At 44.3% G+C, this 14,158-nt stretch overlaps 1 protein-coding gene across 3 annotated transcripts in view; it reads right to left on the bottom strand.

The window, feature by feature from the left end:
• The window catches only part of STXBP6 (syntaxin binding protein 6), a 243,251-nt gene extending 230,183 nt beyond the window's left edge, over positions 1-13,068 (bottom strand). Inside the window, exon 1 of one of the 3 annotated variants that reach the window (XM_030803339.1) lies at positions 12,606-13,068. The gene's annotated coding sequence lies outside the window, so the exon portion shown is untranslated. Of the gene's footprint in view, positions 1-11,934 lie in introns of all 3 variants that reach the window. The other 2 variants (XM_012498236.2, XM_030803341.1) reach the window with 2 other exon arrangements.
• Positions 13,069-14,158: the final 1,090 nt, after the last annotated feature.

Here is a 14,158-nt window from a genome sequence, read left to right as displayed (position 1 = left end):
TTTTAAAAGCACCTAAAGTATTCAAAAGTATATATGCTTAGAGCAATTCCAAAAAATGTTTTCAGCAATATTTTTTAAGGTGGTTTACTATCTTCGGGAGGGACTTCTACAAAAGGCAAACTCATCTGGAGATTAAATGGTTTTAAGCTTCTAAGTGGTCTCTGACTTTACAGTTGCCCTGGGCCATCTACGCTGGTTCCAACTATTCAGCAAGTTTCCTTGCTAAAGGGTTTTATACCTCTATATACCACTTCATGTCCTCCTTCCCCAGAAACATTTGAGGATAAAATCAGGTATCAGTGACAGGTAACCCCCATGACTACAGATTTCAAGACTTTTTACACATGTTCTGTGGAACTTTCATTGTGTTTTTAAAAATACCAACACACACACACACACATATTCACAACTGAAACATAAACAAGAGGCATGGAAAGATACTAAACTTCACATGGTGATAAGCGAAAGATAAGCTAAAATCATAATGACAGACCCCCATACAAACATCAGAATGGCTAAAATGAAAATGACTTATCAAACTAAGTGTTGGCAAGAATGTGGAACAATGGAACTCTTATTCATACCTGATAGGAGTGTGAAGAGCCACACTGGAGAACTGGCTGTACTCACTAAAGCTGAACATATTCACATCTTAGAAATCAGCAGTTGTAGACACACACCCACAATCAGAAAAGCAAACCCATGTTCATCAAGACATACACGTAAATGTTCACAACAGCATTATTCATAATACTCAAAAACTGGAAACAATTCAAACATCTGCCATCAGCAATTTATGTTCACACAAAGGAATACTATCCAATAATGAAAATACATAAACTACTGCTGCATACACAATGTGGATGAATCCCACAAAATCAAGGGAAAGAAGTCAGACATAGGAACCCTTAGAAGCAGAGATTAGAGTGGTTGTTACAAAGAAGGGAACAACACACATTGGGCCAACTTGATGGCAGAGGGGAGGAGGGAGAAGAGCAGAAAAAATAACTATTGGGCACTAGGCTTAGTACGTGCACGACAAAATAATCTGTACAACACAGTCCCATGACTTGTGTTTATCTATATAACAAACCTACACATGTACCCTCGAACCTAAAAGCTTTTTAGGGAGCTGACAGTCTAATCAATGGGCAAACACAGAAGATATGCAGGTTGCAGATTATCTTTAAGTGTTCTTAGTAACTGAGCAACATACTAAAATGTTTTAACATCATGTCCAAACAGTGTAAGATGTAGAATTAAGGGACCAGGGAGATGTTGGTCAAAAGATACAAATTTTCAGTTAGATAGGAGAAATGAATACATTTAGACCTACTGTACAACACCATGATTATAGTTGACAATAGTGTATTCTATACTTCAAAATTGCTAACAGAGTAGATTTTAAATGTTCTCACCACAAATAAATGATAAGTATAGGAGGTAATGCATATGTTAACTAGCTTGATTTAGTCATTCTACAACATACACATATATCAAAACATCATGTTGTACAACAATAAGTATACACAATTATTTTTCAATTAAAAATAAATACAAAATTTTAAAAAAGAAATCCAACATAAAATACAAAATACAACATAAAAGAACACAAAAGTATAAATTAGGGGGTTAGTAGCATAGATTCTTTATGAATTTTCATTTCAACTCAAACAGGAAGTTATTATACATCTTGTAGTTCTATTACCAGGGCTGCTCTATAGTAAGCCTTTATTTCAAATGGGGAGAGCTTTTCAGTTCACATGTGGAAATGAGGCATACTCTTCATTTTGGAGGCATCAAGTTTCTTTTAGTTTCTCTCTCATTCTGTCTTCAGCTGCTTTCTGACTGTCTTTGTATAAATTGCAGTTTGTTGGTGCATCTCTCTGGATATCTTATGTCTCTCTCTGGGTCCCAGGTTAGGAATTAGGCCTTCTTCAAGCAAGAAAGTGCTTAGAATACTAGGGCTGGACCCATGCAGACTCGGCTCCTCTACAGCATTGGCCCAAGGATTAGCCCTCTTCATTTCCTGGAATGCTGTCAGAATCCCAAGACCCACCCCAGACCCAATGAATCAGAATCTGCATCTTTTTTTTTTTTTTTTTTTTTTTTGAGACGGAGTCTTGCTCTGTCGCCCAGGCTGGAGTGCAGTGGTGCGATCTCGGCTCACTGCAACCTCTGCCTCCTGGGTTTGAGCAATTCTCATGCCTCAGCCTCCCGAGTAGCTGGGATTACAGGCGCCTGCCACCATGCCTGGCTAATTTTTTTTTATTTGTAGGAGAGACAGGATTTCACCATGTTGGCCAGGCTGGTCTTGAACTCCTGCCCTCAAGTGATCCACTCGCCTCGGACTCCCAAAGTGCTAGGATTACAGGCGTAAGCCACCACGCCCAGCCAGAATCTGCATCTTAACGGGATACCCAGGTGACCACGTGTACATAAAGGTTTAGAGGCACTGACCTGGGGCATATGGTGACCTGACAAACTCAGAGGCCTAGGGCTAGAGGTCACAGCCTTGCAAAGGTCATACAGTTCAGCCTAAATGGCTCCTGTGTGAATGGCCTCACTCCCAGCCTGGGGCCATATGAATGAGCCATGTCTTACACCTGTAACTTTATTTTCCAAACTCAAGTCACATTATTCTGGAACTTGGGGGTGGTCGGAAAGGAGACAGAGGACAAGGGAGGTGGTCAGAATTGAAGATGGAAAGGCATGTCTGATCTCATTTCTCTGCAACTCAGGAAAAGAGGGTAATATTTGAGAGCTAAAGTCTACTGAGGCTGCTACACAGTACTGCAGGACCTTAGACAGAAGTCACTTCACCTTTCTCTATCTCAGTCTTTTCAAGTGTAAAACAGAGATAAGTAACAGTACCTACCTCTGAGAGTGTGTTGTAGGATTAAAGGAATCGACATTTGTAAAGTGCTTAGAACCATGTATTACGTTAGCATACGATAATGTATAGGTAGCGTTAAATAAAAATTTATTATTTTTATGTCATGGAGTTGGTTTCTCTCTGATAAAGAAACAAAAAATAATAGACTAGATAGTGAAGGGGAATCACAGAAGAAAAGCAGCTCAACATATGTTTATTGATTCTCTACTGTATGACAGACATGCATAGTTGGTATCCTCTGGGATACAAAAATGAAGATCCTTGTCTTTGAAGGAGTTCACAATCTAGTGGGGATTGAAAGCAAAGGCTGTCCCTAAAGACGATGTCTGAGTTCAAGATTCCTGTTCCATTTTTTAAAATCAACTATTAGATAGACCAGTAAGTATGTGGTTGGCAATCACAAAAAAGGATCTGAAGTCTCATTTCTCAGTAGTGAAATTGGGAGAAATGTCTACTTTATCAGCTTTAAGCTCCTTATATAAGTGCCAACTTCCTATATTCAAGGTAGACAGTTTAAAAAGAAAAAAAGGGGCCAGGCGTGGTGGCTCACGCCTGTAATCCCAGCACTTTGGGAGGCCGAGGCGGGTGGATCACCTGAGGTCAGGAGTTCAAGACCAGCCTGGCCAACGTGCTGAAACCCATCTCTACTAAAAATACAAAAATTAGCCAGGCGTGGTTGCATGCACCTGTAATCTCAGCTACTCAGGAGGCTGAGGCAGGAGAATTGCTTGAACCCAGAAGCGGAGATTGCACCACTGCACACCAGCCTGGGGGACAGAGCGAGACTCATCTCAAAAAAAAAAAAAAAAAAAAAGAAAAAAGAAAAAAAGCCTGGGCACGGTGGCTCATGCCTGTAATTCCAGCACTTTGGGAGGCCGAGGTGGGTGGATCACCTAGGTCAGGAGTTCAAGACCAGCCTGGCCAACATGGTGAAACCCGGTCTCTACTAAAAATACAAAAAATTAGCTGGGCAGTGGTGGTGGGCGCCTGTAATCCCAGCTACTCAGGAGGCTGAGGCAGGAGAATCTCTTGAACCTGGGAGGCAGAGTGAGCCTGTGATCGTGCCATTCCACTCCAGCCTGGGCAACAAGAGCAAAACTCCATCTCAAATAAATAAATAAATAAATATAAAAAATATATATTGTTATAGTAGAGAAGGATTTAATCTTAAAACAACTTGCTTCAGGAACACCCAGCTTCATATTCCCAGCTCCTTCTCAGCAGCAGGACTGCTTCCTTATTGCTTTTTAATGATAAGGTAGATTAAATTTTTCAAGAATAATATTAACTTCTCAACCACCAGTTACTGCTGGCTTTCAGCTTAGACTGTATAAGTCAACATATTTCTAGGCAGCCTACAAACAAAAAACAGCTCACTGATATATGCCCTATCTGACCAATCTTAGTTACCAGACAGCGGTTATGGAAGGTGACTAGACTGCAGCACACATATTCACCTGCCAGAGGAATCAGATAATTCTCACTTCCAAATGACATGGCCACCTCTACCTTCCAGAAGAGCAGTGAGTCCCAGTGAAGCCTAGTGTATTAGGCTTCAACCCAAATATCTTATCTTTGATTACCTGATGTCGATGCAATATCAGTTCAAATGCTCTGCCCTGGCATCGTAACAAAGTAAACGACCTCATTTCTTCAAAGTCATCAGGCGTTAAAGACCCAAACCTGACAATCCATGCAAGAGTCAAACAAGAAGGTGGAACAGGGTCTCAAACGGTACAATTACTACCCTTAGGAAAGCAATAAACATCAGGCTGTAAAGACTGAAAACTAGTTTGATTTATTGCACCTGTGGCTTTGTTAGTTTAATTCTTAAAAACTATTTGTATGTATTGTTTCCCAGAAGCAAGTTAAGAGGATCCATCAACTTAATAGAAATGTAAACACAATCTCCTATTTCCTTCTACTTCAAATGATGATAAAGGAAACAGAAACAAATTTAACAAGCCACCAACTCACCTTGGGTAACCTATGAGGATGTAATTCCCCAAGCCAGCACTGTAGAGTAATAGCATATACTTTACAGAGGTGCTTCATCTTACAGCTCATAATGTCCTCATGCCAATCCTATAAGAAGGCAAGCCAGCGGGGATTAGTGCCAGTCCCAAAAGCAACAGAGGAAGCAGAGGCTGGTGAGGGCAAGGGGCACAGGCTCCAGGTGGGAGAATCACAGTCATGTATTTTGTTCCTTACTCCTTACCATAGAATTCTTGATCTTTGTGGGCAGGAGAAGGTCAATAACATTTAGCATTTCAGGCACATGATTCCAGGCACATTTCTACCTGCTCAGTCTTACTCTGATCGTACAGATAAGAAACTGTGGCGCAGATGTTAATTAACTTGCCCAAGGCCCCACACACGTTAATGGTGGAGCTATGTTTCACACTCAGCCCTGTCCCATTCTGAAGCCATCTTCTCTAAACTGTATCAGCTTCTACTCAAAGTATGATCCACTCAACAGCAGCATCTGCATCAGTGAGAGCTTGTTAGAAGTGCAGAATCTCAGGCCCCATCCCAGACCTACTGAATCAGAACAAGCATTCTAGCAAAATCTCAAGAGGCACTGTGGCACCACACTGTTAAAGAGAGAAGAATGTCTACCCAAGGGCCAACTGTGTCAGCTCCAGTGGTGTTAAACCTCATTTAGAATCATGCCTCTTGGACCCAAATGCGTTGATGTTCACGTAATGCTGAGCACCACATGAACCCTCTTTAAATAGAGATTTTTTTAAAAGAGGGAGGAGGCAGTCTTGACAGAGTTCTACAAACAAATTAGAAGATGACACTAAAATGTCTATCACAGTCAGATCTTAAGGGGGAAGCTAAACTGAAGCTGCAGAGTCAGCATGCCCTCTGGTGGATCACAAGGAAGCCTCAATAGGGAATTTGTCTCTGGAGGAAAATACAGAAACACACTCAGATATGAAGATGACAAGGCACTTGCCATGAAAATGATCTCACTGACTCAGGAGCAACTTGGAACAAAACCCTTTTAATTCAGGTAGTAAACTTTCGAATGAGAGAGTAACAAGAGCATTCTAGAAAGCCAAAGACAAACAAGGAGAAAGGCATAATCCAGATATTTTTTCCCAATAGCAGAAAATTTAACCTGAAACTGAAACCCTATTTCTGGAGTTGTCCCATCATCTTTTTTTTTTTTTTTAAAAACAAAACAAAACAAAACAAAACAAAACAAAATCTCTCCTTTGGATCCAGCCACCTTCTTCCTATTTTTAAAAATTTAATAATTCATACACCATAAAATTCACTCTTTTAAAGTGTGCAACTCAGTAGTTTTCAGTGTATTCAAAAAATTGTGCCATCATCACCCTATCTAATTCCTGAACATTTTCATCATCCCAAAAAGAAACCTCAGACCCATCAACAGTCTCTCCCCATTTCTCCCTCTTCCAACCCCTGGCAACCACTAATCTACTTCTGTCACTGTGGATTTTCCTATTCTGTACACTTCATAATGGAATCATGCAATACATGGTCATTTGTATCTGGCTTCTTTCACATAGCATGGTTTCAAAGTACATCAATGTTGTAGCATGAATCAACATTTTGTTCCTTTCTATGTTTGAATAGTTTTCCTTTCATGGATGTACTACATTTTGTTTATCCATTCAGCAGCCGATGGATATTTGGGTTGTTGCCACTTTAGGGCTATTAAGAATAAGGCTGCTGGCCAGGCACAGTGGCTCATGCCTGTAATCCCAGAGGTCAAGGCAGGTGGATTGCTTGAGCCCAGGAGTTCGAGATCAGCCTGGGCAACATGGTAAAACTCTATCTCTACAAAAAATTAAAAAATTAACTGGAGGTGGTGGCACGTGCCTGTAGTCCCAGCTACTCGGGAACCCAAGGTGGGAGGATCACTTGAGGCTGGGAGGTCGAGGCTGCAGTGAGGAGAAATTGTGCCACTGCACTTCAGCCTGGGAGACAGAATGAGATTTGGCCTCAAAAAAAAAAAAAAAAAAAAAAAAAAAAAAACGGAAGGCTGCTATGAATATTCATATTTTCATGAACATGTTTTCAGTTCTCTTGTGTATCTATCTTGGAGGGGAATTGGTCATTAGGTAGCCAATGTTTAACATTTTGAGGAACTGCCAAACTGTTTTCCCGAGTGGCTGTTCCGTTTTACATATTCACCAGCAATCTAATGTGGGAGGGTTCCAATTTCTCCACATTCTCCACCTGGCCGTCCTGGTGGGTGTGAAGTGGCATCTCACTGTGGTTTTGATTTGCATTCCCCTAATGACTAATGGCACAGGAACACTTCCATGCCCCCCTCCAGTCCCAGGCACCCCTGCCTGCTTTCATCCTGAGTATTGCACCTCCACTCCTGCAACTAGCTGTCCAGTCCTCTCTATAACTTGTCTGCTACTTCAGTGAATTTACAGAATCAAAAAACTTTTTGTTTTGTTTTGTTTTTAGGACAGGATATTACTCTGTTGCCCAGGCTGGAGTGCAGTGGCACGATCAGGGCTCACTGCAGCCTTGACCTGCTGGCACTACAGGTATAAGCAACTAGGCCTGGCCTTAATAGGTTCTTTGACCACCACCACGGATTCAGTAAATCTCACACTGTGCTGGGCACAATTCAGTTTCTTGTATGCTCTGAAAATTATTTATATGCAGGCACAAACGCAAGTCTTTACTCCTGCTTCATTAGCCCTCCAACCTAAAATGTCCCTTATCCGTCGAAGAGTGCTACCCACCATTTATATTATCACAGTCCAGCCCCTTCGTGGGGACTTTCTTAGCCACCACAGTTTAAAATGTTCTTCTCTACTCTGAAATAAAAAATAAGTAACCACATATAGAGTTAATTAATTAATAGCCATACTTAATGAATGTCCCTATATTTTCGGGATATACTAGGTGAAACCATCCCACCCACAATATTAGATCACATATTAAAATTGTGGTTTGTGCTAACTCAGTAATGGAGTCCTAAAAGATACATATATAACCTCAGAAACATTCTGTATTCTGGGAAATGCTGACTTGAATAAATGTAACCAAGTTTTTGTTGTTGATATAGTTAACTACAGTACTTCTCATAGTCTTTGATATAATGATGCCCATGTTGAGAATCTCTACGAGGAAAAAAAATAATAGGCAGTGCTTCCCAAATGGATTTGCCCTTTATAAGAGCACACTGATTAATACCCACCCCAACAGCATTTTACCCAACATATTCTCGGAACTGCTGAGCTAACTGCTCAGCAATTCTATCAGCTGGACAGCATTGAGTAGAAACCATATTTTCTACCAGAATAGGGAATTAACTTTGCTTTGTTTGAGGATGCCATCAATTGATAGGCACTATACTAACATACCAGGTTACAGAAGAAAAAAAAACTGCACATTAAATGTGTTCATAATTTTTTTTTTTTTTTTGAGATGGAGATTCACTCTTGTTGCCCAGGCTGGAGTGCAACAGCGCCATCTCGGCTCACTGCAACCTCCGTCTCCCAGATTCAAGCAATTCTCTTGCCTCAGCCTCCCGAGTAGCTGGTCTTACAGGTGCCCGCCACCACATCCAGCTAATTTGTTTTTGCATTTTTAGTAGAGATGGGGTTTCACCATGTTGCTCAGGCTGCTCTCGAACTCCTGACCTCAGGTGATCCACCCGCCTCAGCCTCCCAAAGCTCTGGGATTACAGGCGTGAGCCACTGCACCTGGCCTAAATGTGTTCATAATTTTTAAGATCCATCTGGACTTCTGAAATCAGAAAAAGGATGTATCTTAGAAATGAGCTAGTGCAGTATAACTAGTGCTTTAGTTTAAAAGCACCCTCTAGGAACATAGAGAATAATGTTCTAGGAATGGGCCCTGACTCTCTGTGACTCAATAATAACAGTCCTAATGACCAAAAAAGAAATAAAGTGTCATAATGACTGTCTCACAACAGACTTACTAAAGGGAGCAAAGATACCATGTACTGAGAAATGTGAACAACGGTGATAAGAGGCTGCCCTCACACTGGAAAAAATCCCAGCAGCAAAAAGCAGGGGTAACACCCAAAATATAAACATCAGGTTATGGGAAGCAATTTTAAAATAGAAATGTTCCCTACTTATACTAAGTGGGAAAAACCATTTAAATTAGCTAATGAATCTTAAGAGTGACAACCAGAAGGCTGTTCCTTCACCAAGTGCTGATTGCTGTCAGGAAGATAGGTTTGGGCCTGAAAGTTTTATCTACTAAAACACTAAGTGTACACTTGAGTTTTTTAAAGGTTTCTGATTTACTGACAGGTTTCTCTAGTGCTAATCATTTTAAAACTAAAACAAAGCACAAATGGACAGCTGAGATAAAGCATGACTGTGAGCTGGGATCCCATTTGGCATGGCAACACAAGAACTAGTTAAGGCGCTGACTGACCTCCTCTTATACCTAATTCATTTGGGCGCTACATTATGTAAACTTTATTTCTTCCTTAGGATGTTATTGCAGGAACCCTCCTGACTCAAGCAGGCTCCCACAGCCTCTCTGATGCAAAGCAGTCAAAATTCAAGGCCACAGACTAGGTCACAGGAAGTCATGGTGAGCTCTCAGCACTGGACTATGGCGTGGGGGAAAAAGAAAAGAGCTTAAGATTGGGTTAAGTCCCAATAGTGCTTGATTACAAGCTAGGTTACACAGGACACCACACTAATACTGATCGGCTGCCCCTGAAAGCCAGCCTTCTACCCTCTTAGAGACGAAGAAAGGGTCTCAGCCACTGCCAATGCCACCACCATTCTCCAGAAGGAATGAAAGGGCTTTGCCAGGTCTAACCACCATGGGACATTTGTCGTGGGGTGTACTTCATGCTCCCTCGAGGGCCTGGGTAAGCTGTCCATTCGGAAAAGACACCACTGCAAATTCTTCTTAAACTTGTTCCCTAGGTGATCTACTGTGTCCTCCAACCTTAAGGTTCAAGCTGTCAGAACTGTACGTAACCTCCTTTCCACAAATGTCTGAGGTTTCTCCAAAAAAGGAAATGGGGTAGTTTTTAGATTTTATAAATTATAAAGGTCACCAATCCGGCACTACCCAAGGCTGATCTAAAACCTGAGACTACATATTTTACAGTATGAAAAGAAGGGTAATCCTACCTCTTTGTAAAATTCATCCATTTGAAGAGCAATCAGAATTATTAAACCTAGATAATGGTAAGTGGCACAGGCATTGGAACATAAAATGCCTAGGGAGACTTCCCAACACACCCCCAAAGAAACCTTGTCTCTGTATATGAGCTAGTAAAATAATGGCATTTCACAACAAACTCCATCTCTCTTACTATCTCCCACCCCATAAGTTAGTGATTCTATAGGCATGGTCTGTAGCAGCATTAGCATCATCTGGAACTAGTCAGAAATGCAAATTCTTGGGCCTCCACCCTAGACCTAGAGAATCAGAGACTCTGGCAGTATAGCCCAACAGTCTGTGATTTAACAAGCCCTCCAGATGATTCTGATCTTCAAGTGTTAGAACCACTGCCCTAAGATTAGGGAAGATGCTGCACCTGGGGTGGCTCAGGAGCCCCTATGAACCCTTTCTAACTGAGTGATAATCTCACCTGTTCTTGCCTTCAATTGATATTGGCTTTTAATCTTCATAGACTGATTTCACAGATTAGGAGTTGAGTCCTTAGTTCAAGGTCACTATTAGAGGTCAAGTCAGAGCTCCATTCCAGGATCTGCTGACTTCTTCATCAGCCTTGAGTTTCAAACTAAGGCCTTTCTGACCATGCCAATTCTGGGGCCTAGGACCCTTAATGTTGATAAGGCCACCCCAGTCATCTCCTAATCTACATCATGCTGCCTTCCTCAGATAAATATGAGGACTGGAGCTCCAATTCTTAAAATCAAAAGAGATGGATTTGAGGATAGAGAAAGAAAAAGGGTAAACAGATGCTTCCAAAGGCCCAAGCAACTAAACCACTTGGTGAGGAGTGGATAAAGAGAAGACCTAGATGTCTTGTTATAATTAAGAATTAACTCATTCAAAACAACTGAGTAAAGAGCACAGAGACAATATCTAAGACCTGAATGGTGCTTTTAAAGTTTTCTTAGCACTTTTCATTTCCATTATCTCATCTGAGTTTACAACAACCCTGCAATGGAGGGAGGTAAGGCCACGATTATCTCCATTTGACAGAAGAGAAGACTGAAGTTCAGAGTGGCTAATCATTTGTCCATCAGCACTGTCATCAGCTGTAAAGCTGAAACTTGACCTCAAGTCTGTCTGACTCTAGAACTGTGTAGTGTATCCACATTATGTGATTCGCACATGTAGAAATCTGCCCCAAAGCAGACTACCCTCAAGGAAAAAGCAAAGAGAAAAACAGGCAGCAGAATGGTGAGCCCCTAAATCCTGGCACTTGAGCAGGGTGAGGGTGTCCCTTTAAGAACGTAACACACACACCCAACAGCCAAGGTGTTCAGCCAAAAAAGAAAACAAGAGAGGCATATTTCTAGCCTGCATAATCATTTCTGGACCGATTCCCACTAGCAGCCTCTGAGAGGAACAGCGGCTCACAGCCTCGGCTGAAGCTCCTCCACCCCCGGGGTGGCTCTGACTAGTGCGCAGCTCTGACTAGTATGCAGGCAAAACCCCAAAACTCAAAACAAGAAGTGAAAAAAGTGGAGCCAGGAAAAATTCGTCGGCATCCTCCCCACCCTTACAATCCGCACAATGCCAGTTCCAGGGTCCTGGGGTCGCCCGGAAGGCAATCTTAGGAGAGGGTAGAATGAGGTAGAAGTTCCTGCGGACCTACCGACCCTATTCTCTCCCACCCAGTCTCTAAGGAAACGTAATAGGAAGGGGAGAGGGTTCGTTATGAAATCCTGGGGCCAGAACCAAAGGCAGATACACCCCGGGGACTTTCTCCTAAAGAACAAGATGTCTTTCCAAATTCTCCACCTGCAGGTCCTGTTCTCTGCGAAGATGAATGGGGTGGGGTGGTGAGGTGGCGGGGTGTTGTAAACCTGAGGAAAGGCTGGAGTGAAAATCGAGCCACCCACCTACTCCAGCCACGTGGCCCGGCGGTGTTGGTGAGGTTCGATGCCGGCGTGCACGGCAAGCGCGAATTCGGAACCTGGTGCCCTTGACCAAGTCTGAGATCGGAAAGGGGGCATCGGCCAGGGCCAGCGCCCTGGAGGCAGGGTGCCGTGCCCGCCAGGAAAGCTCGCCTCAGTTTTGGCAGTAATGATTTTCCTAGAAGATGCCAGAGTTCGCGAAGATCGGAGTGATTCGCGGATTTCTGCGCTCAAGCTAGAGGCGCAGCGACCCCGAGTTCCCCTACACTGGGAGCCTCGGGGCGGCATTCTTGGGGCCCATCCCATCGCGGGGACAGTGAGGAAAAAAAGGCTCCATCCTCAACTTTCTCGGAGGAAATCGCTCCGTTCCGTGGCTTGCCCAATACTGCCCGCACAACGGGTCCCAGGGTTGGAGAGAACCAGGGGCACGAGTCCCTCTCTGCGCGCACAAAGCAGCTGCGCCGGGGCGCGCGGCCCCCTCTCCCGCCACCCGCCAACTTGGAAGAATCTCTCTGGGCGCCTGCCTACTCCCCTGGCCTCACAGCCACCCGCCTCGGACGGAGCGCCAGGCGCCCCAACAGCCGTGGCGGCTGCAACCGCATCTCCCGGGCTTGGCCTCCGCCCTGACCGCCTGGCTCCCCTCGCCCCGGTCCTACCGTGCAGCCTGGCTCGCGCCCCAGCCGTGCCAGTGCGCCGCACGCGTCCCAGCGCACGAGGCTCCTCCCCGGGGGCTGCCCCGCGCGGGGTTCCGGGCTCCGGACAAGGCTTAGCCGGCCCGGGTGCTGGCTCGCCGCCGCTCGCGGCTCCCGCGCCGGCTCCTGCTGCCGCGCGCGAAAAGGGAGGGGTTGGGGGGAAACTCCCGGCAACTCCAACTCCGGGCGCTGGAGCTCCAGCTGCAGCCGCGCGCCCGCCTGCCGCCGAGTGCGAGCGCCTGCGAAGCAAACCTGCCCCCGCGGCCGCCTCTGAGCATGCTCAGTGCCGCCGTGGGCGAGCCGGAGCGCCCTGGCCCGGGGCAAAGAGCAGCGGCTGGAGGCTTGGGGGCTGGGGGCCGGGACGCGCGACCCGCCCCAGGCTTCGGAGCTCGGAGGTGGCGGAGGAAGGGAAAGGCCAATGTAGGGGCGGGAGCCCTGAGCCAAAGACCCAGGAGAAACCGATCTGGGTGCAAGAGCCGGTGCGACTTTCACGGCTTGTGGGAAGTTTGTGGGCTAGAAAGGTGGGCTGTTTCTGTGACCTTCTCTGTGAGACTATATTCGAAAGGACAACCCGGAAACATTTATTTTTCTCTAGGAAAAAACGAATAGACCCAGCCGATGGGTTTTTATCCTGTGCGCTCGTTCCTTTATTCTTAGGGTAGCAAACTCAAAGAGCTAATGGGGCCTGACAGGCATTGTAACTGGGAGGAGGCGAACTGGAGAGAGCTCCGAAGGCAGGGCCGCTTATCTGCTCTCAGTGTCCCTTGCTACCGGGCAAGAATCAGACCTAGTGTTGCTAGATTTTCTGATTTTTCCAGAAATGACGGAGTATATTCATATACAATATCCTGATTTGTGAAATCTTGACAACAAATTCAATTTTCTCAAAACACCCTGGACTAAACAAAACATATCTGCGTCCCCTCCCTGCTGAACCCCCCAGACAGTGATTTGAGCATTGTGATTCTGCACTCTTTTAGCGAAGTGGTGCTGAGTGCGCACTGTGGTTTGGGAAAGTGCTGGAAAGGATCCAAGATGATTCAGAATATCTTCAAAGTACTACTAGTTACTAGGGGAAATGGGTTTTCCTGACAGTACAGCGCTACACTTAAATGCTGGAGCGTTCAAGAAGAAAGAGGTTACTAATGTAGAAAGCGGTTGTAAGAACTAACTTTTGGGAAACATCATTAGTAAAAGTATCTGAGTGAGGAGTCACTGCAGGGCCGGTAACAGCGCCCCGGAAGGCACTTTTGAGCCTGAAGCAATAGGAAAAACCCCTAAACTGACCCTGTCTTTATTTAAAATTTTGATATTTTTTTATCATGCATTTTTGATATTTTTGATTTTTTTTGAAATATTCCATTAAAATATTAACCTTGTTTACTGAGTTCTTTGGTGAACCTTTAAATGCTGTGACTCACCTCACCCTAGCCTGGCGCTGTTGCGGTATTAGATGATGGTACACAGACCTGCTTGTTTGGAGTGCAAGGGGTAAACATGAGCATAGTGAAATAGGA

This window comes from Nomascus leucogenys, chromosome 22a, assembly GCF_006542625.1.
Source record: "Nomascus leucogenys isolate Asia chromosome 22a, Asia_NLE_v1, whole genome shotgun sequence".
Lineage (NCBI taxonomy): Eukaryota > Metazoa > Chordata > Mammalia > Primates > Hylobatidae > Nomascus > Nomascus leucogenys.
The sequence above is the reverse complement of the archived record's forward strand: the minus strand, read 5'-3'. Positions and strand labels throughout refer to the sequence as shown.